At 45.0% G+C, this 22713-nt stretch overlaps 2 long non-coding RNA genes across 2 annotated transcripts; both read right to left on the bottom strand.

The window, feature by feature from the left end:
• Nucleotides 1-3416: 3416 nt before the first annotated feature.
• On the bottom strand, nucleotides 3417-10076 carry LOC144735836 (uncharacterized). Its single transcript, XR_013588692.1, has 5 exons — nucleotides 9988-10076; nucleotides 8485-8796; nucleotides 6593-6874; nucleotides 4286-4395; nucleotides 3417-3542 (listed from the first exon to the last, which is right to left on the bottom strand). It is a non-coding gene; the product is annotated as an uncharacterized LOC144735836 (long non-coding RNA).
• A 4255-nt stretch (nucleotides 10077-14331) lies between these two features.
• Nucleotides 14332-21988, bottom strand: LOC144735786 (uncharacterized). Its single transcript, XR_013588689.1, has 6 exons — nucleotides 21856-21988; nucleotides 20046-20354; nucleotides 18465-18744; nucleotides 17020-17129; nucleotides 15968-16106; nucleotides 14332-15044 (listed from the first exon to the last, which is right to left on the bottom strand). It is a non-coding gene; the product is annotated as an uncharacterized LOC144735786 (long non-coding RNA).
• Nucleotides 21989-22713: the final 725 nt, after the last annotated feature.

The following is a 22713-nucleotide window of genomic DNA, read 5'->3' as shown; positions in this document are numbered from 1 at the left end:
CGAGTCGTGGACTGCCCGTACTGCAGCCATCGCCCCCTCCTGGCGGAATCTAGGCCCAGCTCTTGCACGTGAGATGACTTTCCTGGTGTCTTGAATTTCCACCTCGTTAAACAAAATACACTTTATCTTAAAATGTAGATTTGAATCTGATTTATTTATTTATTTGATTCAATAACCTATTCGTAAATGTCCCGACGGTAATATTTTTAGATGTGAAATTTCACTTAGCATATATGAAACAAACTTAAACTAAACTAGTTTTTGTTTCTACAAGGTAATGCTCACATAGTTAAACAGCTCTTTCTATGAAGCGACCATGTGGACATTCATAGCTGCCAAATAACTAAACGCATGTTTCTAAATATGGAAGGAAAACAGGAGGACCCGGACCAAAATCTGTGCCAAGTGGTATCCAGGAGGTCGTGGGTTCGATCCCGACCTTGATGCCGGCATATGTGTAGTTTGATCTTGAATCCATACTCGTTGGTTCTTTTGGTAAAGTCTACGTAGGTAGAAAAAATAATAGATCACAACGTTTCGATCGCAACACAAGCAATCGTCATCAGGTGAGACAACTTACAGCACGAAAACTGCTGAAATGGGCGAGAGAGCTGTCGTGACGAAAAGTTATATAGTTCTGAGCTGGTAAGACATGAGGGGGAAGTGGGCGGGGCTGGAAGTGTGATGCAGCGTGTGAAGACATGAGGGGGAGTGGGCGGGGCTAGAAGTTGGAGGCTGCTGTGAATTCGTGTGGGTGGAAGTGGGCGGGGCTGGAAGTGTGATGCTGCGTGTGAAGACATGAGGGGGAGTGGGCGGGGCTAGAAGTTGGAGGCTGCTGTGAATTCGTGTGGGTGGAAGTGGGCGGGGCTGGAAGTGGGAGGCTGCGTGTGAAGACATGAGGGGGAAGTGGGCGGGGCTAGAAGTTGGAGGCTGTTGTGAGTTCGTGTGGGTTGAAGTGGGCGGGGCTGGAAGTGTGAGGCTGCTTGTGAAGACATGAGGGGGAGTGGGCGGGGCTAGAAGTTGGAGGCTGTTGTGAATTCGTGTGGGTGGAAGTGGGCGGGGCTGGAAGTGTGAGGCTGCTTGTGAAGACATGAGGGGGAGTGGGCGGGGCTAGAAGTTGGAGGCTGTTGTGAATTCGTGTGGGTGGAAGTGGGCGGGGCTGGAAGTGTGAGGCTGCTTGTGAAGACATGAGGGGGAGTGGGCGGGGCTAGAAGTTGGAGGCTGTTGTGAGTTCGTGTGGGTGGAAGTGGGCGGGGCTACAAGTGGGAGGCTTCGTGTGAAGACATGAGGAGGAAGTGGGCGGTGCTGTAGTTTGCATGTTCTCTCTTTCGTAGTGGTCGTGTGGATTTGTTTCCGGGTCCTCCAGTTTTGCCGCTCCATATTTATAATAAACTTGTGGCTGCTATAAATTTCCACGTGATAAGCCACTTAATTGAGGTATCATTTGTGGCCAGGTCGCATCTGAAAAAGAGCTACATAGCTCAGTGGGACCTTACCTGGTAAAATAAGAAATAGTTCATAGTTTGTCGATTTTAGCGACTCTTGGTGTCCATCTGCTTGCTTATTTACACTCTATCCAAGTGGCAATAGCTGCACGCGTTTAACTGTTGTCATTTTAGCGGATTGGTTTCTCTCTGGCACCTGGCTTTTACTCTTCTTCATTGCACCACCCGCCACCACGACTGAGAGCTTGTGGTGAAGGCTGCTGAGACTGCATTTTGACTACCAAGGATAAAAAAACTCAATACACTTGTCAATTGAAATAATAATATGACGAGTTGTATTTTTTTATTCCGGAAATAATTCCCATTGCATATCCGATTAGAGAAAAAATGCATTCAAAACGATGACATTTGTCATTAATACTACCTGGCTATTGAAAAATATATGACGCGAATGTTTTAGGTGGCTCCAGACTGCAAAATAGGATGTACAAGATTGAAAATACTACAAATGTTACTTAAGTTGATTATCGGATGATGACAATGGACAATTGCAAAAAAAATGCGCTTCTTACAGTATGATGTTTGCCCCCAATGTTTTTATAAAGCAGTGTTAGTGATGAATATGTGCTTCATTTAAAGAATCAATTACTTAAACTTAAAAAGCCATAATATGACGGTAAGCAGGTTATAGTAGAACTGCTCCAGAACGTTGACTCTGGCTCTAGAGTCCTCGATGCTCCAGTGACGTCAGCTCCAGTGACGTCAGCTCCAGTGACGTCAGCTCCAGTGACGTCAGCTCCAGTGACGTCAGCTCCAGTGACGTCAGCTCCAGTGACGTCAGCTCCAGTGACGTCAGCTCCAGTGACGTCAGCTCCAGTGACGTCAGCTCCAGTGACGTCAGCTCCAGTGACCTCAGCTGCACAGACCACGGCTCCAGTGACCCCATTACTCAGAGCCAGCTGCAGGTCACGGGAGCCAGAGTTCAACCAACCCGGATGGAGCCATTGATGACGCAACATTCACTCGCCTGTTGAGAAGAATAAAGCAATAGGGTCATCAGCGGGCTACCTTAAAGGTGAAGCGTTGTTGTTTGTAATCTGCAACCGTTAACTTGTATCTGATTTCAAGTTAATGGCATATATCACGTTGCCATCATAGTGTGGGTAATATTATGAAAAACATTTATTTTTGCCCATTTAATAACTTATTTTATTTTCCATTTTTTTCTCAGTAGTACAATACCCTCTTGGGTTCTATGAGAAATTATCGGATAATATACGTAAATGTCCCAAACCTAAGCCTCCCGTTTCACCTAACATTCCCCTGATAGTAATGCACATGCCCTCTGGTAATGTGGCGAGCCTGAGTGGTAATATAGCGAGCTAATGAGTTAATGCAGAATCCTCCTAACAAGTCGTGTGGAGAAGCTCGGCGAGTATTCAAGAGTTGTACTCGTGTTGTAAAGACCAGTGCAGAGGAATGCATTGGTGTTTCCTAACCCTTTGCTAAAGTCTATGCTCTCGATCTTCACCATTTCACCATGTACACACACAGCCGTGTGTTACGATATAGCCCGGATAACCTCCACGATCTATTAGCTTTGGTGAAACGTTCTCCATCAGTGAACTGACGTTAAAGACTGTACAGTCTATTATTCTATAACACGGTAGTTGCGTCCGTGAAAAACGCGTTATAATATTTAATATAGAGAAAACACAGCCTGAGATAACACGTGAGATGCATACGCAGGCTGAACAAAGACTTGGGCGCGTGGTGGGTAGCATCTAGAAAGCATCCAGCAGTATCCCGCCTTGTTGTGCGATGATATGCCGAGGCAGCCATACCACCGCGTATTCCTACTGTCGCTGGGACGTAGTTCCGTTCACTCCATCGCGTAATGTCCGATTGGCGTTGTGAAAAACACGCGTTACAGCACGCGTAGGGAGTTACCAATGAACGTGACTTCGTGACTTCTGCGTATTCCTCTTCAGGTTCAGTTTCCGATGGACGGATGTCTTCGTAGAGAGCGGGCGGAATTGTCAGCGACGTGTAGGTGCGGTCCGCGTTGTCTGTGGCCGAGTCTGCCCTGTTGCTCCTCTGTTGGTTAAACACACGGAGAGTTATTAAACGCACACACACATTTTGGACCGATTTAAATATTGCCAAAATAACAATTTAGCCCACCTTTGTTAATCAGATGCCAACATGTTCTTGATGTTTTCATCTTTCAAATTATTGAGCAAATGTGCACTCTCACCAATATCTGTGTAAATCAATCTCTTGCTAATTAAGGAGGGGGGGGGATTGGGGGAATATTGGGGACACTTGGTGAGCTGGCAGCAACTCGACGTCAGCCCCACGTTGATTTTACAGGGATCCTCAGAGGGGACGTGGCCCCACACACATTGCCGTGGCACGAATCCTGGTTATAATTTTAATTGATGTATAATTTTAATCAAAGCTTCAGAACACAGGTCCAGTTTTTTTGTCCTGAAAATTGAACTATGAAAAATAAGAACAGGTTTTACCCTTTGCGGCAATAAATCAGAAAGTGTTATGAAGTCTGAACACCAAACACATACTTCTTGCCATTAATAAAGTCTGCATTAACCACACACAGTACTTGTTGTGAACTTGCAAACAAACATCAGAAATATGCGTATTGTCTTTGAAACTGCGTAACCTACACTACAGAGAGCCTTTTTATGGCCAGAGAATGCCAAAAGAATGTTCTGGTACAAGCTGGGATGATTGACAGCCACTGTCGCTACCTCCGTGCCACCTGCAATGCATTGAGATGTCTACGCGTGAGTAGTGGCTTTGCGAACGGTAACACTGACCCCGATCTTCCATTGCTTCCGGGCGTAGCAGGCAGCCCCGCACGCGATCGCTGTGCACACGACCACTGAGACAGCGATGTATACTGGGGTGAGGTCCACTCCAGATGGTCCTGCAGAGAGGGACAGATCCTAACTCGAGCTGTGTGTGTCTGTGCGACTGTGAATGTCGGCACCACGGCACTTGCAAGACTGCTACTGCTAAGGCACTCGCCAACACGTGTTGCACGTTTTGTCCCGAATAGCTTATGATTGTATATTTTTAAATGTGATATTCGCGCCATTCCGGTTCAGTAATCCATTGCGCATCTATCTTGAACAACCATTGGTGTGAAACGTAAGTGAATATTGTTTATATCTTTATAATGTCGCACTCATTACAAACAAAGTATTTGTCACAAATTAACCACGATTCCTCGCTGATCTCGTAAAGGAGCATAAACCATCACGGCAACTCCGGTCATCCTTGCAGCAGCAGCGGCTTTTGGCTCAGCTATCGATCAAAGACGGTGGTCACCAGATCGCACGGCGCTTTCAGATGCAGTTTTGCGTCCATCTGGAACGCTCTTCCTTCCGATATTCAGAAGCCACTGGGAGCTATGCACTTTAAATCATAATCTAGATCGACAAACTCAATTCTTTAGAACTGATTTTTGTATTTAATTTGTTGCACATTAGGATCCTGAGATGGAATGCGCATTATACATTTGAATTATTATCGGGAAAGTACCGAAAATTTGGGAACACATTCATCCAGCAATGGATAAAGAACGGTTGATGATGATATTCCTGTGGGTATTTCCATTCAAACACCATCGCGAATACTAATATTAAAACTAAGGTAAGCGCCTCCTCTCGGACAATTTGTTAATATATGTCGACGTCGTAAATCCAGCTTATGACAATCTGACACTCATGAGTAGGTTTGCAGTTTCAACAAATTTCACGATATGACGATTATCATGATATATGTTTCTTGAAAGTTTGTAAATGTATTTCATTGCATTTTTCATGCTTTCTGTACTTCCGGCACGGATGAAGATTTACATCATGACGTGAACGCTCCCTAACTGCAGTTCACTAAACACAAGCCAGCCACGAGTCTTATCATGCCAACTTTCCAATCTATAATCTTTACGAGCCACGGACGTTTTATTCCGCACAAAATTAATTACATTTATTCTGAACAATATCAATTATTTATCTTACAAAAAAACGTTCCACGAAGCAGAATTATAAATTAATAGCTTATTTGCAATTGCAATTGCAGACAAAATAACCACGACGTAACGATATTTTTGCAAGCAATATAATCATTGTGGATCTCCTAATGTAAGATGGATCGTAGTATCTCCATATGGTGGAAACCATGACTGTAAGCATGTGTTGTGACTGTAATGGTCACTGTGTGGTGCCGGGACTTGCGAAGCCACGGCCGGAAATGTTGTCATTGTGGGCAGCCCGAGTTGCGGGCTGCAGTACCAACACTAGCTGTGGTTGGGTGAGCACTGGTTAGTGCATAGGCACCGCGAGCAGTGTAGGGTGCCGGCTCCCAGTGGGGGAGCAAGAGTGAGCAACAGCCAGCCAGGGTTACTCTGGGGCATGACACTCTGGCTGACCTGTTGTCACGTGACCGGACGATACTGGAGGGGGGCCACCGGTGGACGGGGGCTGAGGGGCGGTCACGTGGTCCTGGAGAGCTCTCGGGAACATTCGAGAAGGGGCCCGAGAAGCCTGGAAGGTGGGCGGGGCTAAGGGCGGAGCCAGCCCCAGCCCGGGAGCATCATATAACCAGAGCTCCGTGAGCAGCTCGGGGTTCTTCAAAAGTTGGTGTTCGAAGATCTACGCCGGGGAGAAGAAGCCTCTAACCACGGGGTCCGGGACCCAGCTTGTGGTCCGGACCGGGATAGCAAACCGTGTCTAGTTCTGCCGTAGCGTGGTTAGATGGGCATTCGAGACCCGAGCGTAGGTTGTGTTGTGTTGCGTGTTGTTGTGTTAATAGATAGTGTTGCTCCCAAGTTAACGTTTGTGACTCAGTTTGACTCAATACACATGCAGTCACAATTGTGTCAGTTGGGGCATTTGCTTGACGTTTGACACATTTGAGTCTTGGTTCCACCAAAGGCGACTGGCTAACACGTTTGTGTTTCACTTGTGAAGGAGTGTAACAGGAAACTTGTGGATTTACACTCCGCTATGTTTTTTTATATTAGTGCTGAAGTCTTAAAAGTGTAGAAAAACGTTTCAGAATCATTCATAGCCTAAAGCTGTGTCCACGTGTCGTAATGTAGCTTCATTTTCGTGCATTACCTTGTATTATCTTGACTTTCGTCTCATAGAATTCCTGGGGATTGTTCAGCTCGCACAGGTAAAATCCTGCATCTCCACTCTGGAGATCGTGAATGAGAAGTGATTTGTTATTATCGATGGAGTGTTTTCTTCCTCTGACGGTGTTGACGGGGAAGTATGGTTGTCCTGGTAGAGCAAAGTGCCATTTAACGCTTCCATAGATTCTGCTTTCAGAATTGCCTCGGCAGGGAATCGAGATCTTTTCACCAACTTTAGCCTCGATAATGTTGTTCGTTTTAACATCTGCAGACATAAGCACATATCACCAACATTGCTTTAATAATCAAACTCCGTGTGCCCCTTTGTCTCAGGCGCTCAAATGTCTGTGAAGCTCAACTCAGACACTTGATGGGCCGACAGCTCCTCGATAAGCCCCGCCCACTTTTCAAGAGCCACGCCTACTCACCCACTAGCCCCACCCACACAGTGACGCTTTCTGATATTGGCCACACCCTCTCCGCCACCTACACTCACTGCTCACGTAGCCCTGCCCACTACTCACGCCGTCCCGCCCATACCCCTAATAGCCCCCCCCAGTCATCTGGTCTCAAGTGGTCAACTCCCTCGCATAATATACGTGGGTTCGATCACGACCTTGATGCCTGCATATTTAGAGTTTGATTCCCTCTTTCCTCGTAGTGGGGTAAGTTTTCTCCGGGTCCTCCAGTTTTTCTCTCCACATTTAGAATCAGCAGGCATTTAGAGTAGTTAACTTATATAACGGGCCGCGTGACAAGCCACTTTGTTGCACTATCATTTGTGGCCAAGTCACGTCAGAAAAAGCGCTATATAGCTCAGTGGACATTACCTAGTAAAATAAAACATATTTTAGATAAAATAGTTTAGGTCGCCACGTGTCCTATTCAAGTCCACTTACTGTCCTTAACAGTTTGAACAACATCACTAACCTGTGTATGTTCTCGAATCTATGCGTTCCCCCTTCTGTCTTTAAAAGTAAATCCAAATCACAAGTGCCTTATTTTTGAACATTTGAAATAGTAAAAAAACCCATTAAATATGCCAAAGTCCTTCATTGCAGAGGACATGCACAAGACGTTTGGCAGGAAACTCCCTACAAGCTATGCTGGTGATGCCAAAAGGCGCCACACGCCTCGCCCATCACCTCCCGTCCAGCGGCACAAGCGTGGACAGAGGTGAGACTTTTCTGTTCCAAACTTGTAGTATTTTCTGATTAGTCGAGTATTCGAACTGATAACACTGGTCAACACACTTTTTCTGGCATAAGGTATTTCAACGGTTTTAAGGTAATTTTGGGGTGCTGATTCCAAATATGGCATCAGTTTTTGTCTATTACATCAGGAGATATCAAATATTGCATTTTCAATAAAAACTGCAGAAGAAAAATATGAAATAAATGTGGATATCTACATAAAATGATATTATAAACACACTATCCTAAAAAATACAGCACCATATTTTAACACTAAAGCAGTCACTGACTCGCAACAACTTGCAATCATAAGTGACAGAGTTAATTTCGGGTAAAATCAATGAAAATGGGGTATGCCGATAGCATAAAAATGAGATGTGATAGAGCAAATCTGAGATCATATTTGGAAAGCAGCACCCTGAAATTAGTCTAAAACAGCTGCAAAAGTCCAGGCCAGAATTTTTTTTTTTTGTTGACCAGTGTTATTGGTGGAGTAATCGACTCCTACAACAATCGTATGTCTTAGCTTACTGAGTTGTAATGATTACAGCTTCTGTTCATTGAATCTGCATCAGTTAAATAGATTAATAAAGAAAACGCGTTGTGACTTTTGGTAATTTCTGTGCCTTTTAGTAGATTCTGCGTCAAATTCGTGTGTTCAATTGCATAATCCGTACCGTACCTTTGATGAAGAGAAAATATGTTGCAGTGTACATGTCACTAGAGTGTTGATTCTGACATGACCATTTACATCTGTGCCATCTCTCTTCTTCCCAGTCATGATTTTCGACGGTCATGGAAGCGTTTTTGTTGTCAATGTATTTGGTGTTGCCAATTATGTTTTCAAGAGAATCACCAATGTCTTTATATTCACCATTAATTAATATAGTCCATCGAATATCGCTAACAGTTCCTCGGCAGTCTGTCCGACAGGGCAGCAAGATAGTTTGATGATGCTTCGCGATGGCGAACTCTAGGATTGCGTTGGCATTGCCTGCAGGGCGTGACAAAAATCCACAATGACAACATTTTACATCACGCACATGCTGCTAAGAAACACGTCCAATGTTACGTTAAAAATACATTTAATAAAATAATATAAACGTTAGAAAAAAATTGCACAATATTTGTGAGCATATCCATATTTGTTGCTATTCTCAAACTAAGGGGGGTGCCACTCTGGTGATGTGGATAGCGCACGGGACTGCTGATCCAGAGTTGTCAGTTCTATCCCCTGTCGTGACGGTGAGAACAATGGGCACGTTGCTCACTTCACCCCTGCCTCTGCCCACCGCGAGATTTGATCATTCTATTCATACTTGAGGAATCTGAAGAGCTATAAAGCTCGTCTTCACAAAAGTCCAGTAGGGGCTACGGTGTCAGAAAGTTACAACAACACCAAACAATGCGAAAACACGATAGGAGTGCAAAGTGTAGGACAGGTCAGTACAAACATTTACTTTAAGCTGTCACTGGCAGATCGAATTTCAGATATCAGTTGGTAGCGGGCATCGGGTAGCAACTCCTCTTCTGGATTATTGCACGAAATTTGGCTGTCCGGTGGCTCGGCCTGCCCCTAGGCACCTTGCGATGAGTGCATGAGAGAGTTGGTGGCGTAGCAAACTGGCGAGCGTCACGGGATAACTCCTCTCAAGATGCGTTCATCGGCAAAAAAAAGTTCCCACCACTGATCATTTTCGCCCGTACTTCACATCTGCTCATTTTTCAATATACATTTAATACAATAAAACATATAATTCTTATCCAGATTGCGCTAACGGTGTTGTGTCATGAGAAGTATCCATTCGAATGTCTCGCAAGGGAGTGCCACCTCTTCTCGTCAGAGAACGATCCACAGAAAGGGAGTTCACAGAGCCACCTCTGGGAATCCTCGAAGTGACCTGGTTCACGTATTTGACCCGTAGAACCTTCCCACCCACTCCTTGAGTAATTGTCCTCACCTGCTAGTAACACCTATCTTTTTTCTTATTCTCAGCGCTGGAATTAATGGAATTAAGTGCAGGCATGGGTGACCGAGCTGAGGCCATTAACTCACGGGCAGTAGCGCGGATTTAGAACCCCAGGATCTCTGGGGTGCAGACCATGCGCTCTGCGAGCTGTTAACCCGTGGTCCCCGCAGATCTGTTCGTGAAAAGAAAGTGGCAAGTCAGCGGGAGTTACTCACTCACGACAGCAGCCCACAGAGCGACGAGACAGGTGGCACTTGGCCAAGAGCACGACGCGGCCATGCCCAGGGAGACCGCTCTCGACAGCCTCACTTCCTCGTGTGCCGTTTTATACAATAATTCGGCCCTTAAATTTCCCGATCTTGGCGTTGAGCGGAAAGTTTTTCGCTTGGTTGCTTGTCTTTTGCGGTTCCCTCCTCTACGTGTTTTCCACGTGTGGTCTGAACCTGAAGCCTACGACCGCGAGGTGCTGTGCATTTGGGCTGCCAGAAAATAGAGCGCTCATCATCTCGTCGACGGGAGCGGAGATAGTCGCAAATCCGAGTGTCACATTAACACCCTGACCAATCCAGCACCCACATCCAGTGCAGTGTTTGTCCGTGGCTTACTGACCACTTTCTGTTGATATCCATGAACCCAACCTTTTCACGTAAAGTCGTGTTTTCTTTAGCTCGTGTACGTGGGCAACGTATGAGTAAAATTTCTGTTCTTTTTTTGTTAGAATGAACAAAAATGTATTAGCTTAATTCTCCGTGAGTGGAGGCTACTATATTTCACCGTTTTCGAATTATGCAGATTTTAACATCACAAAATGCATATTTTTTTCGTTCAAACCCGCGTTAATCAGAAATATCTCAAAAACAATAAAATATAGACAATGGTTCTCGCTTTAATTGTACTTTCTGTTTAACGCTCTATCAAACGAAAAAACACACAATGTTATATTTGAACGATTTCTGAATGACATGTGTAGTGGCCTTATATAACGACGGAGAAGGTTGATGGAGGCAACAATTATTTATTACAGATGTAGTGCCTGAGATACGCATCACACGCTGAAGTCGGTGTGCGCGCACGCAGCGTACAGTGGGAGCAAATAAGGACACGGGGCGCAGATTGGCTGGTCGTTGTTGTCTCAAAGGAGGTGACGTGATGTCTGAGGATGGTAGCAGGTGGCAGGGAGTAATTAAGGACGCAGGGCGCTGATTGGCCGAGAGGGTGTTGTTGTCGCAGAGTGGCGCCGCATTGTCTGGAAAAACATGCCACGTGGCAGCGGGGGCTGGGGGCGAGTGGCGTCGCGGGGGATGCCCCTGGTTAATTGGGAATTAATTGGCTCGGGGATAAAGACGGGTTTTCGGAGGAGACGGGAGTTCGCGCCTGGGAGGAGACAGAGGATGGAAGAGTCGGAGCAGCAGAGCTAATAACAGTATAGGGTAGCAGTGGAGAAGCGTAGGGTAGCAGTGGAGAAGTGTAGGGTAACAGTAAGACGATGAAGCCTGTAGGAAGCAGCTGGAGTGTGGGAAGAGAAGCTGATGTAGTTACAACAGAGTGGGATGGCGGAGCTGATAAAGAGCAGCCGAACTGTGGCGGAGAGAGTGGAGAGGAGAGTCGACGAAAGAGTGAAGGGGAGCGAGTTAGGCCGGCGGAACGCGGCGAGCGAGCGGAGAGCGTGGAGGAGAACTGTGGATCGGTGTGAGCGGGAGGAACATTGAGCGACGTTGGATTAAGAAGTGTTGAGCGAAATACGCGAAATAAAGTAACGAGGAAAGACAAAAAGCTGTCGTGTCGGTTCGAGCACTACACAGGTAACTTCAATTACAGCAGAGTAGCGACCCTGAGACTCGAAGAGGTAACGGCCTCTTCACCCATTCTATCGGGGGAAGTGTTCCCCAGCTAACGCCCCACGTTAACTCCCTACTTCCCCTACTCTAGACCTCCCTCCTGAGGAGGCAAGCTAACCTGGCCCAGCTTCGGCACAGGTTTTGACCACCAGCCACACCACGAGTCCGGCCCTTAGAAGGACATCGGCCCTCGCGGTTCTGGGGTCGCACCACTGGCTTGCTCTGCCCGGCCCTCAAAAGGGCAGCGGGTCAGAGGAGTCCCAGGTTCTAGCTAGCTGGCCTTCAGTCTTCACTGGTTCTTTGTCTTGGCTGGGTCGAACTGCCTCTCTGCTCTCTGGGCCCCACCTTATATACGATTTCCCACCGAGGGGCGGGTTTCTGTGGGATCACACAGGCCCCCCCAGCTCCCTCCCCTCAGAAGGCCCTGGGCGTATATCATCACACAACCGCCCAGAACAGGTTAGTACCGCTTCCCACAGAGGGGTGAGATCACACGCGTCCCACAACCCCCTCCCCTCAGGAAGCCTGGCCAGAGATGACACGATCACCCGCACCGGTAAGTATTGTAAGTCGGCCGGTTTGGCGTGTGTGCATCAATACCACCACCACACATGCACAAACATTGTTATTGGGCACTTAGAATCGAGATTTGGGGGCCTTAAAATGAAAAATTACGGATTTTCAGATTTTTTCTGCTGTGACCTAAAAGCTACCTGTCTACCAAATTTCAGCTTTCTACCATATCGTGAAGTACCTTAGAGGTTTTTTTAGGCTTACAGATTGTCGATATTTATACAGATACAGTATTTTAGCACAATGTTACGTGCAAATGTACAACATTTCTTATTTATGAGTTTAACAATGCTTGGACATTTAAATCCGTTACGTTATTGTGTTGCAACTTACGAACCTGCCGACTTCCGAACGGAACCCCATTCGTGAGTCGTGGACTGCCCGTGCCTGCAGCCATCGCCCCCTCCTGGCGGACTCTAGGCCCAGCGCTTGTACGTGAGATGACTATTCTGGTGTCTTGAATTTCCACCTCGTAAAACAAAATCAACTTTATCTTAAAATGTAGATTTGAATCAGATTTATGTATTTTATTCAATAACCTATTCGTAAATGCCCCGACGGTAATATTTTTTAGATATTCATTTTCACTTAGCATTATGAAATCAACTAAAACTAAACTCATTAAATCCTTTATATTAAGTTCACTTGCTTGCTTGCTTGCGCGCTTACGACCGTGCAAATCTTTTGGTCGTTTTTTAACCCACTTCCCGTGATCCAATCGAGCTGACATTTTGCACACCGACTCGTTGTGCGTGACAATGTATTTTCGTGAAAAAAATTTTCCAAAATTTTCCACTTTTTAGGAAAAAATAAAATTTCATATTTTATTTAAAATACCAATGTGATAAAAATGAAACTCTTACTCAAGAAAAACAGAAATGAATAATAAAATAAAACCGATGCCACGCATTTAAAAGATTGATAGTGGAAAACTTAGTTTTTACGGGTAATTTTTTTTTTACATTTTATTTTACCAGGTAATGATCACATAGGTAAATAGCTCTTTTTATAAAGCGACCATGTGGACATTCATGGCTGCCAAATAAACTAAACGTATGTTTCTACATATGGAGGGAAAACGGGAGGACACGGAGCAAAATCTGCCCCAAGTGGCATCCAGGAGGTCGTGGGTTCACTCCCGACCTTGATGCCGGTATATGTGTAGTTTGATCTTGATTTGAAGCTTTCGTGACTGCAGGAATCCATATTCTTTAGTTCTTTCGGTAAAGTCCACGTAGGTGGAAAAAATAATAGATCACGACGTTTCGATCGCAACACAAGCAATCGTCATCAGGTGAGACAACTTACAGCACGAAAACTGCTGAAATAGGCGAGAGAGCTGTCGTGACGAAAAGTTATATAGTTCTGAGCTGGTAAGACATGAGGGGGAAGTGGGCGGGGCTAGAAGTTGGAGGCTGCTGTGAATTCGTGTGGGTGGAAGTGGGCGGGGCTGGAAGTGTGATGCTGCGTGTGAAGACATGAGGGGGAGTGGGCGGGGCTAGAAGTTGGAGGCTGCTGTGAATTCGTGTGGGTGGAAGTGGGCGGGGCTGGAAGTGTGATGCTGCGTGTGAAGACATGAGGGGGAGTGGGCGGGGCTAGAAGTTGGAGGCTGCTGTGAATTCGTGTGGGTGGAAGTGGGCGGGGCTGGAAGTGTGATGCTTCGTGTGAAGACATGAGGGAGGGGGAAGTGGGCGGGGCTGTAGTTTGCATGTTCTCTCTTTCGCCGTGGTCGTGTGGATTTTTCTCCGGGTCCTCCAGTTTTGCTGCTCCACATTTATAATCAACATGTTGCTGCTATAAATTTCCACGTGATAGGCCACTTAATTGAGCTATCATTTGTGGCCAGGTCGCTTCTGAAAAAGAGCTACATAGCTCAGTGGGACCTTACCTGGTAAAATAAAAAATAGTTCTTAGTTTGTAGATTTTAGCGACTCTTGGTGTCCATCTGCTTGCTTATTTACACTCTATCCAAGTGGCAATAGCTGCACGCGTTTAACTGTTGTCATTTTACCGGATTGGTTTCTCTCTGGCACCTGGCTTTTACTCTTCTTCATTGCACCACCCGCCACCACGACTGAGAGCTTGTGGTGAAGGCTGCTGAGACTGCACTTTGACTACCAAGGAACAAAAACTCAACACACTTGTCAATTTAGATAATAATATGACGAGTTGTATTTTTTTATTCCGGAAATAATTCCATTACATATCCGATTAGAGAAAAATTGCATTCAAAACAATGACATTTGTCATTAATACTACCTGGCTATTGAAAAATATATGACGCGAATGTTTTAGGTGGCTCCAGACTGCAAAATAGGATGTACAAGATTGAAAATACTACAAATGTTACTTAAGTTGATTATCGGATGATGACAATGGACAATTGCAAAAAAATGCGCTTCTTACAGTATGATGTTTGCCCCCAATGTTTTTATAAAGCAGTGTTAGTGATGAATATGTGCTTCATTTAAAGAATCAATTACTTAAACTTAAAAAGCCATAATATGACGGTAAGCAGGTTATAGTAGAACTGCTCCAGAACGTTGACTCTGGCTCTAGAGTCCTCGATGCTCCAGTGACGTCAGCTCCAGTGACGTCAGCTCCAGTGACGTCAGCTCCAGTGACGTCAGCTCCAGTGACGTCAGCTCCAGTGACGTCAGCTCCAGTGACGTCAGCTCCAGTGACGTCAGCTCCAGTGACGTCAGCTCCAGTGACGTCAGCTCCAGTGACGTCAGCTCCAGTGACCTCAGCTGCACAGACCACGGCTCCAGTGACCCCATTACTCAGAGCCAGCTGCAGGTCACGGGAGCCAGAGTTCAACCAACCCGGATGGAGCCATTGATGACGCAACATTCACTCGCCTGTTGAGAAGAATAAAGCAATAGGGTCATCAGCGGGCTACCTTAAAGGTGAAGCGTTGTTGTTTGTAATCTGCAACCGTTAACTTGTATCTGATTTCAAGTTAATGGCATATATCACGTTGCCATCATAGTGTGGGTAATATTATGAAAAACATTTATTTTTGCCCATTTAATAACTTATTTTATTTTACATTTTTTTCTCAGTAGTACAATACCCTCTTGGGTTCTATGAGAAATTCTCGGATAATATACGTAAATGTCCCAAACCTAAGCCTCCCGTTTCACCTAACATTCCCCTGATAGTAATGCACAGGCCTTCTGGTAATGTGGCGAGCCTTAGTGGTAATATAGCGAGCTAATGAGTTAATGCAGAATCCTCCTAACAAGTCGTGTGGAGAAGCTCGGCGAGTATTCAAGAGTTGTACTCGTGTTGTAGAGACCAGTGCAGAGGAATGCATTGGTGTTTCCTAACCCTTTGCTAAAGTCTATGCTCTCGATCTTCACCATTTCACCATGTCCACACACAGCCGTGTGTTACGGTATAGCTCGGATAACCTCCACGATCTGTTAGCTTTGGTGAGACGTTCTCCATCAGTGAACTGACGTTAAAGACTGTACAGTCTATTATTCTATAACACGGTAGTTGCGTCTGTGAAAAACGCGTTATAATATTTAATATAGAGAAAACACAGCCTGCGATAACACGTGAGATGCATACGCAGGCTGAACAAAGACTTGGGCGCGTGGTGGGTAGCATCTAGAAAGCATCCAGCAGTATCCCGCCTTGTTGTGCGATGCTATGCCGAGTCAGCCATACCACCGCGTATTCCTACTGTCGCTGGGACGTAGTTCCGTTCACTCCATCGCGTAATGTCCGATTGGCGTTGTGAAAAACACGCGTTACAGCACGCGTAGGGAGTTACCAATGAACGTGACTTCTGCGTATTCCTCTTCAGTTTCCGTTTCCGATGGACGGATGGTCTCGTAGAGAGCGGGTGGAATTGTCAGCGACGTGTAGGTGCGGTCCACGTTGTCTGTGGCCGAGCTTGCCCTGTTGCTCCTCTGTTGGTTAAACACAAAGATAGTTATTATACGCACAAACACACAATTTTGGACCGATTTAAATATTTCCAAAATGACTAAAAGGCAGAGGTTTTGCCAATTTACCCCGCGTTTGTTAATCAGATACCAACATGTTGTTGTTGTTGTTGTCATCTTTCAAGTTATTGAGCAAATGTGCAATCTCACCAATCTGTGTGTGAATTCAATCCCTTGTTATTTAATGGGAGGCTCAATTGGAACACTTGGTGAGTTGGCAGCCACTCGACATCTGCCCCACGTTGATTCTACAGCGATGCTCAGAAAGGACGTAGTCCCACACACATTGCTCGTAGCACGAACCCTGGGTTAAATGTTTTATTGATTTTATAATTTTAACAAAAGCTTCAGAACACCGGGACAGTTTTTTTTATCCTGAAAATGAAACAATGAAAAATAGAACAGGTTTTACCCTTCGTGGCAATGAAACAGGAGGTGTTATGATGGCTGAACACCAAACACATACTTCTTGCACGTAATCAAGTCTGCATTAACCACACACAGTACTTGTTGTGAACTTGCAAACAAACATTATCTGAAATATGCGTATTGTATTTTTCATTCTTCACCTGAAGACGGCTGCTTGCGTTGTAGCCGAAACGTCGTGAGAATTATTTTATTTTATTATGTTTTATTTTTATTATTTTATTACTTCCCTTCTACGTGACTTTACCGAAAGAACCAAGAAGATATACGTATTGTCTTTGAAACTGCGTGACCTACACTCGAGAAAGTCGTCTTTATGGCCAGAAAATGCCAAAAGACTGTACCGGGCCAAGCTGGGATTATTGACAGCCTCTACCACTACCTCCGTGCCACCTCAAATGCATTGCGATGTCTACGCGTGAGTAGTGTCTTTGCGAACGGTGACACTGACCCCGATCTTCCATTGCTTCCACGCATAGCAGACAGCCCCGCACGCGATCGCTGTGCACACGACCACCGAGACAGCGATGCTCACCGGGGTGAGGTCCACCCCAGATCGTCCTGCAGAGAGGGGCAGATCCTAACTCAAGCTGTGTGTGTCTGTGCAACTTTGGCGAGCTGAATAAATGGCAACCAAAAAGCGCTACAAGGACACCCTTAAAGCTTCCTTGAAATGCATTGGATTTGACCTGAAAAACTGGGAACCCCTAGCTCAGGACCGACCTGCCTGGAGAAGAAAAGTACAGGACGGTGCAATCCTCTGTGAGAGTCGAATGGCCTTCATCCAACAGCATATTGGCAAAGGTCTGAATTGTTTTGTTGTTTGTGTTGTAGTAATTGGGCTTCACGTAAATCTCTTGGAGCGCTATTGTTCAAACAATGTTAACACAGGTTGCATCGCTACGTTTAACGGTGCAGTTGAGTGTCAGGTGAGTGTCAGGTGAGTGGAGCTTACCTCGTGGTTCGTTGAGAAGTTGGTGATGGACAAAGGTATTTGCTAAAATTATTTGTGCATCATTACTTTTGTTTATAGATACGAGTGTAAATTTCCGTTGGTGTGAAGTGGGTGAGGCTGGATTCCCTTGCCTATTGGAGGTAAGCGCCTCCGTGGACGATTGGTTCGTATATTTCGACGTCGTAAATCAGCTTATGACAATCTGCCACTCATGATTAGGTTTGCAGTTTTAACAAATTATTACGATATGACCATTATCATGATATATGTTTCTTGTAAGTTTGTAAATGTATTTCATTGCATTTTTCATGCCTTTCTGTACTTCCGGCACGGATGAAGATTTACGTCATGACGTGAACGCTCCCCAACTTCAGTTCAATAAACAAGTCGGCCACGAGTCTTATCATGGCAACTTGACAATCTATAATCTTTACGACCCACGAACTCTATTCCGCGCAAAATTAATTACATTTATTCCGAACACTATCAATTATTTATTTTACCAAAAAACGTTCCACAAAGCAGAATGATACATTAATAGCTTGTTTAAAATTGCAATTGCAGACAATTGAGACAAAATAATCAGGACGTAACGATATTTTTGCAACCTATATGATTATTGTGGATCTCCTACTGTATGATGGATCGTAGTATCTCCATATGGTGGAAACCATGACCGTAAGCATGCACTCACAATTGTGTCAGCTGGGGCATTAGCTTGACGTTCGACATTTTTGAGTCTTGGCTGCACCAAAGGCGACTCGCTAGCACGTCTGTGTTTCACTTGTGAAGGAGTGTAACAGGAAACTTGTGGATTTATACTCCTCTATGGTTTTTATATTTGTGCTGAAGTCTTAAAAGTGTAGAAAAACGTTTCATAATCATTCATAACCTAAAGCTGTGTCCACGTGTCGTAATGTAGCTTCATTTTCGTGCATTACCTTGGATTATGTTTACTTTCGTCTCGTAGAAATCCTTGCAATTGTTCAGCTCACATAGGTAAAATCCTGCATCTTCACTATGGAGATCGTCAATGAGCAGTGATTTGTTATTATCGATGGAATGTTTTTCCACTGACGGTGTTGACGGGGTAGAATGGTTGTCCTGGTAGAGCAAAGCGCCATTCAACGCTTCCAGTGATTCTGCTTTCAGAATTGCCTCGGCAGGAAATGGAGATCTTTTCACCAACTTCAGCCTCGATAATGTTGTTTGTCTTAACATCTGCAGACATACATAAGCACATATCAGCAACATTGCTTTAATAATCAAACTCCATGTGCCCCTTTGTCTCAGGCGCCCAAATGTCTGCGAAGCTCAACTCAGACACTTGGTGGGCCGGCAGCCCCTCCATCAGCCCCGCCCACTTTTCAAGAGCCACGCCTACTCACCCACTAGCCCCACCCACACAGTGACGCTATCTGATATTGGCCACACCCTCTCCTCCACCCACTGCTCACGTAGCCCTGCCCACTACTCACGCCGTCCCGCCCACACTCCAAATAGCCCAGGTACAAAGATGTTAACTCCCTCGCCTAGTATACAGGAGGTCATGGGTTCGGTCCCGACCTTGATACATGCATTTTTGGTAATTACATGTCCCTATTCTCGTCGTGGCGTGAAATTTTCTCCGGGTCTTCCGGTTTTTCCCTCTCATTAAGAATCAGCAGGCGTTTAGATAATTTGGCTGCAAAACAATTCCGCATGATAAGCCACTTTGTTGAGCTCTCATTTGTGGCCAAGTCGCATCTGAAAAAAGAGCTTCATAGCTCAGTGGGCATTACCTGATAAAATAAAAATACTTCAGTTTCAATAGTTTAGTTTCGTGATGTGCCCAAGTCCACTTACTGTCATTACCAGTTTGAACAACATCACTAACCTGGCTGTCGCCTGATGAAGCCAGTTGTAATTACTGGCGAAACGTCATACTCAGTTTGTAAATGTTGTCGCTTGGCTCTCCAACACACTGGTGTGCTGTACTAGTGACGAATTGCCACGTTCTGTTTACGTGACAACCCTTACTAGTTGGCTGTGTCAGGTGGTGGCGGGTTTAACGACACATTTGTATATTTACGCGATCTAACCCAAAAACCTCTATTATGGATCACTAACCTGCGTACGTAAACAAAAAAATAAATTTGCCAAAGCCCTTTAGTGCAGAGGGCATGCACAAGACGTTTGGCAGGAAAGTCCCTAAGAGCTATGCTGGTGATGCCAATTGGCATCACAAGCTCCGCCATTACCTCACACGTGTGGACAGAGGTGAGACTTTTTTATCTTCCAACTTTTAGTGTTTTCTGTTTAGTCGAGAATTCAGACTGATAATCGGCAGAGTAATCGACTCCTTCAACAATCCTTTATCTCAGCATTACTGAGTTGTAATGATTACAGCTTCTGTGTCAATGAACCTGCATCAGTTAAATAGATAAATATAGAAAAAGCGTTGTGACTTATGGTCAATTCTGTGCCTTTTTAGTAGATTCTGTGTCAAGTGCGCGTGTTTATTTGCATAATCCGTACCGTACCTTTGATTAGACGAATCGATGTATCAGTAAACTTGTCATAGGAGTCGTGTTCCTGACATGACCATTGACATCCGTGCCATGTCGATCCTTCCCAATCAGGATCTTTAATGGTCATGGAACCGTTTTTGTTGTCAATGTATTTGGTGTAGCCTATTTCTTTTTTACGACAATTAATGTGTTTCCAAACATTATTATCGTGTATATACCATAGAATGTCGCTACCGGTTCCCTGGCAGTCTGAGTGACAGGACAGCAGGAAAGTTTGATGATGCTTCGCGAGGGCGGACTCTGTGATTGCGTTGCCATTGCCTGCAGGGCGTGACAAAAATAAAAATAATAACAACATTTAACATCACCTACATGCTGGTAAGAAACACGTCCATTGTTACCTTAAAAATACATTTAAAACATATAAATGATTTACATAAATTACACAATCTTTGTTACCATATCCATATTTGTTTCTAGTATCACTCTGGTGAGCTGGTTAGCGCAAGGGACTGCTGATCCAGAGGTTGTCAGTTCTATCCCCTCTCACGACGATTAGAACAATGGGCACGTTGCTCACTTCCCCCCTGCCTCTGCTTACCCTGAACTTTGATCGTTTTTTGCATACTTGAGGAATCCGAAGAGCTATGAAGCTCTTTTTTACAGAAATCCAGTAGGAGGCTATGGGGTCAGAAAGTTACAACAACGGCAGCAAACAATGCGAAAAAACGATAGGAGTTCAAAGTATAAGAAAGTTCAGCACAAACATTTGCTTAAAGCTGTCGCTGGCAGATCGGATTTCAGATATCAGTTGGTAGCGAGCATCGGGAAGCACCTCCACTGATGGATTATCGGACACTACAGTGAGGGAAAAAGTATTTGATCCCCTGCTGATTTTGTACGTTTGCCCCACGGACAAAGAAATGATCAGCCTGTAATTTTAATGGTAGGTTTATTTGAACAGTGAGAGACAGAATAACAACAACAAAATCCAGAAAAACGCATGTAAAAAATGTTATAAATTGATATGCATTTTAATGAGAGAAATAAGTATTTGACCCCCTCTCAATCAGAACGATTTCTGGCTCCCAGGTGTCTTTTATACAGGTAACGAGCTGAAATTAGGAGCACACTCTTAAAGGGAGTGCTCCTAATCTCAGCTTGTTCTGGCTGTCCGATGGCTCAGCCTGCCCCTAGGCACCTTGCGATGAGTGAATGAGAGAGTTGGTGGCGTTGCAAACTTGCGAGCGTCACGGGATAACTTCTCTCAAGATGCGTTCATCGGCACAAAACAAAGTTCCCACCACTGATCATTTTCGCCCGTACTTCACATCTGCTCTTTTTTTCAATATACATTTAATACAATAAAATATGTCATTGTTATACCGATTGCGCTATCGGTCTTGTGTAATGAGAAGTATCCATTCGAATGTCTCGCAAGGGAGTGCTACCTTTTCTCGTTAGAGAACGATCCACAGAAAGTGAGTTCACAGAGTTACCTCTGAGTGACCTGGTTCACGTATTTGACCCGTAGAACCCTCCCACCAACTCCTTGTATTAGTAATTGTCCTCACTTGCCAGTAACACCTATTTTTTTAAATTCTCAGCCCTGAAATTATTCGAATTAAGTGCAGGCATGGGTGACAGAGCTTAGACCATCGACTCACTACACTTGAGACCCCGGTGTAATCACGTGCAGTAGCGCGGATTTAGAACCCCAGGATCTCTGGGGTGCAGACCAAGCGCTCTGCGAGCTGTTAACCCGTGGCCACCTCGGAGTTGTGCGTGAAAAGAAAGTGCCCAGCCAGTGGGAGTTACTCACTCACGACAGCAGCCCACAGAGCGACGAGACAGGCGGCACGCGACCAAGAGCACGACGCGGCCATGTCCAGGGAGACCGCTCTCGACGGCCTCTTCTCCAACCGCTCAGCCCTCACTTCATCGTGTGCCATTTTATGCCAAAATGGGCCCTTCAACTTCCCCATTTTGGCGTTACGCGGAAAGTCTTTTGCGGCCCCCTCATCTACGTCTTTCCCACGTGTGGTCTGGACCTAAAGCCTACGACCGGAAAGTGCGATGTGCTAAGGCAGACAGCAAATACAGAACTCTCCTCATCTTCTTTTTACTGTTAGTTGGGTTTTAATGTGCTAGCTTAGTGGCTGTGTATGGGCTTTGGTCCTTGTTATAAATTAACGTCCGACGTTTTGTGATGCTGATGGCATGAATGACGCTATATAAAATGAGTACATTGTTAATGAGAGCACATATCCACCATCACCGATTTACCGACTACACCCAGGACAGTAATACTTCGCCAAACGCGTGGGGAGCGGGAATGGGTGGTCACATTTCTGGGTAATGCTGTGTTTGGAAAAACCCCGATTTATAAATATTTGACCTCATGGGAAAAACTGGTTTGCGTTCCTGGGTCAGAAATTATCACTAATTCCCTCTTTGTTAAACTAATTCTACACGATTTGCCCCCACTTGGTATCACGTAAAAATACAATTAAAACGATAAGAAAAAAACTTTTTATTTTACCAGGTAATGGACCCACTGAGTATTGTAGCTGTTTTTCATCAGCGACCTGGCCACAAATGATAGCTCAACAAATTGGCTTATCATGTTGAAACGTATCGCGGCCGAATACTCCAGACACACGTTTCTAAATGTGGAGGG

Source organism: Lampetra planeri, chromosome 57 (genome assembly GCF_965212315.1).
Source record: "Lampetra planeri chromosome 57, kcLamPlan1.2.h2, whole genome shotgun sequence".
Lineage (NCBI taxonomy): Eukaryota > Metazoa > Chordata > Hyperoartia > Petromyzontiformes > Petromyzontidae > Lampetra > Lampetra planeri.
This window is presented reverse-complemented; position numbering and strand designations above follow the sequence as displayed.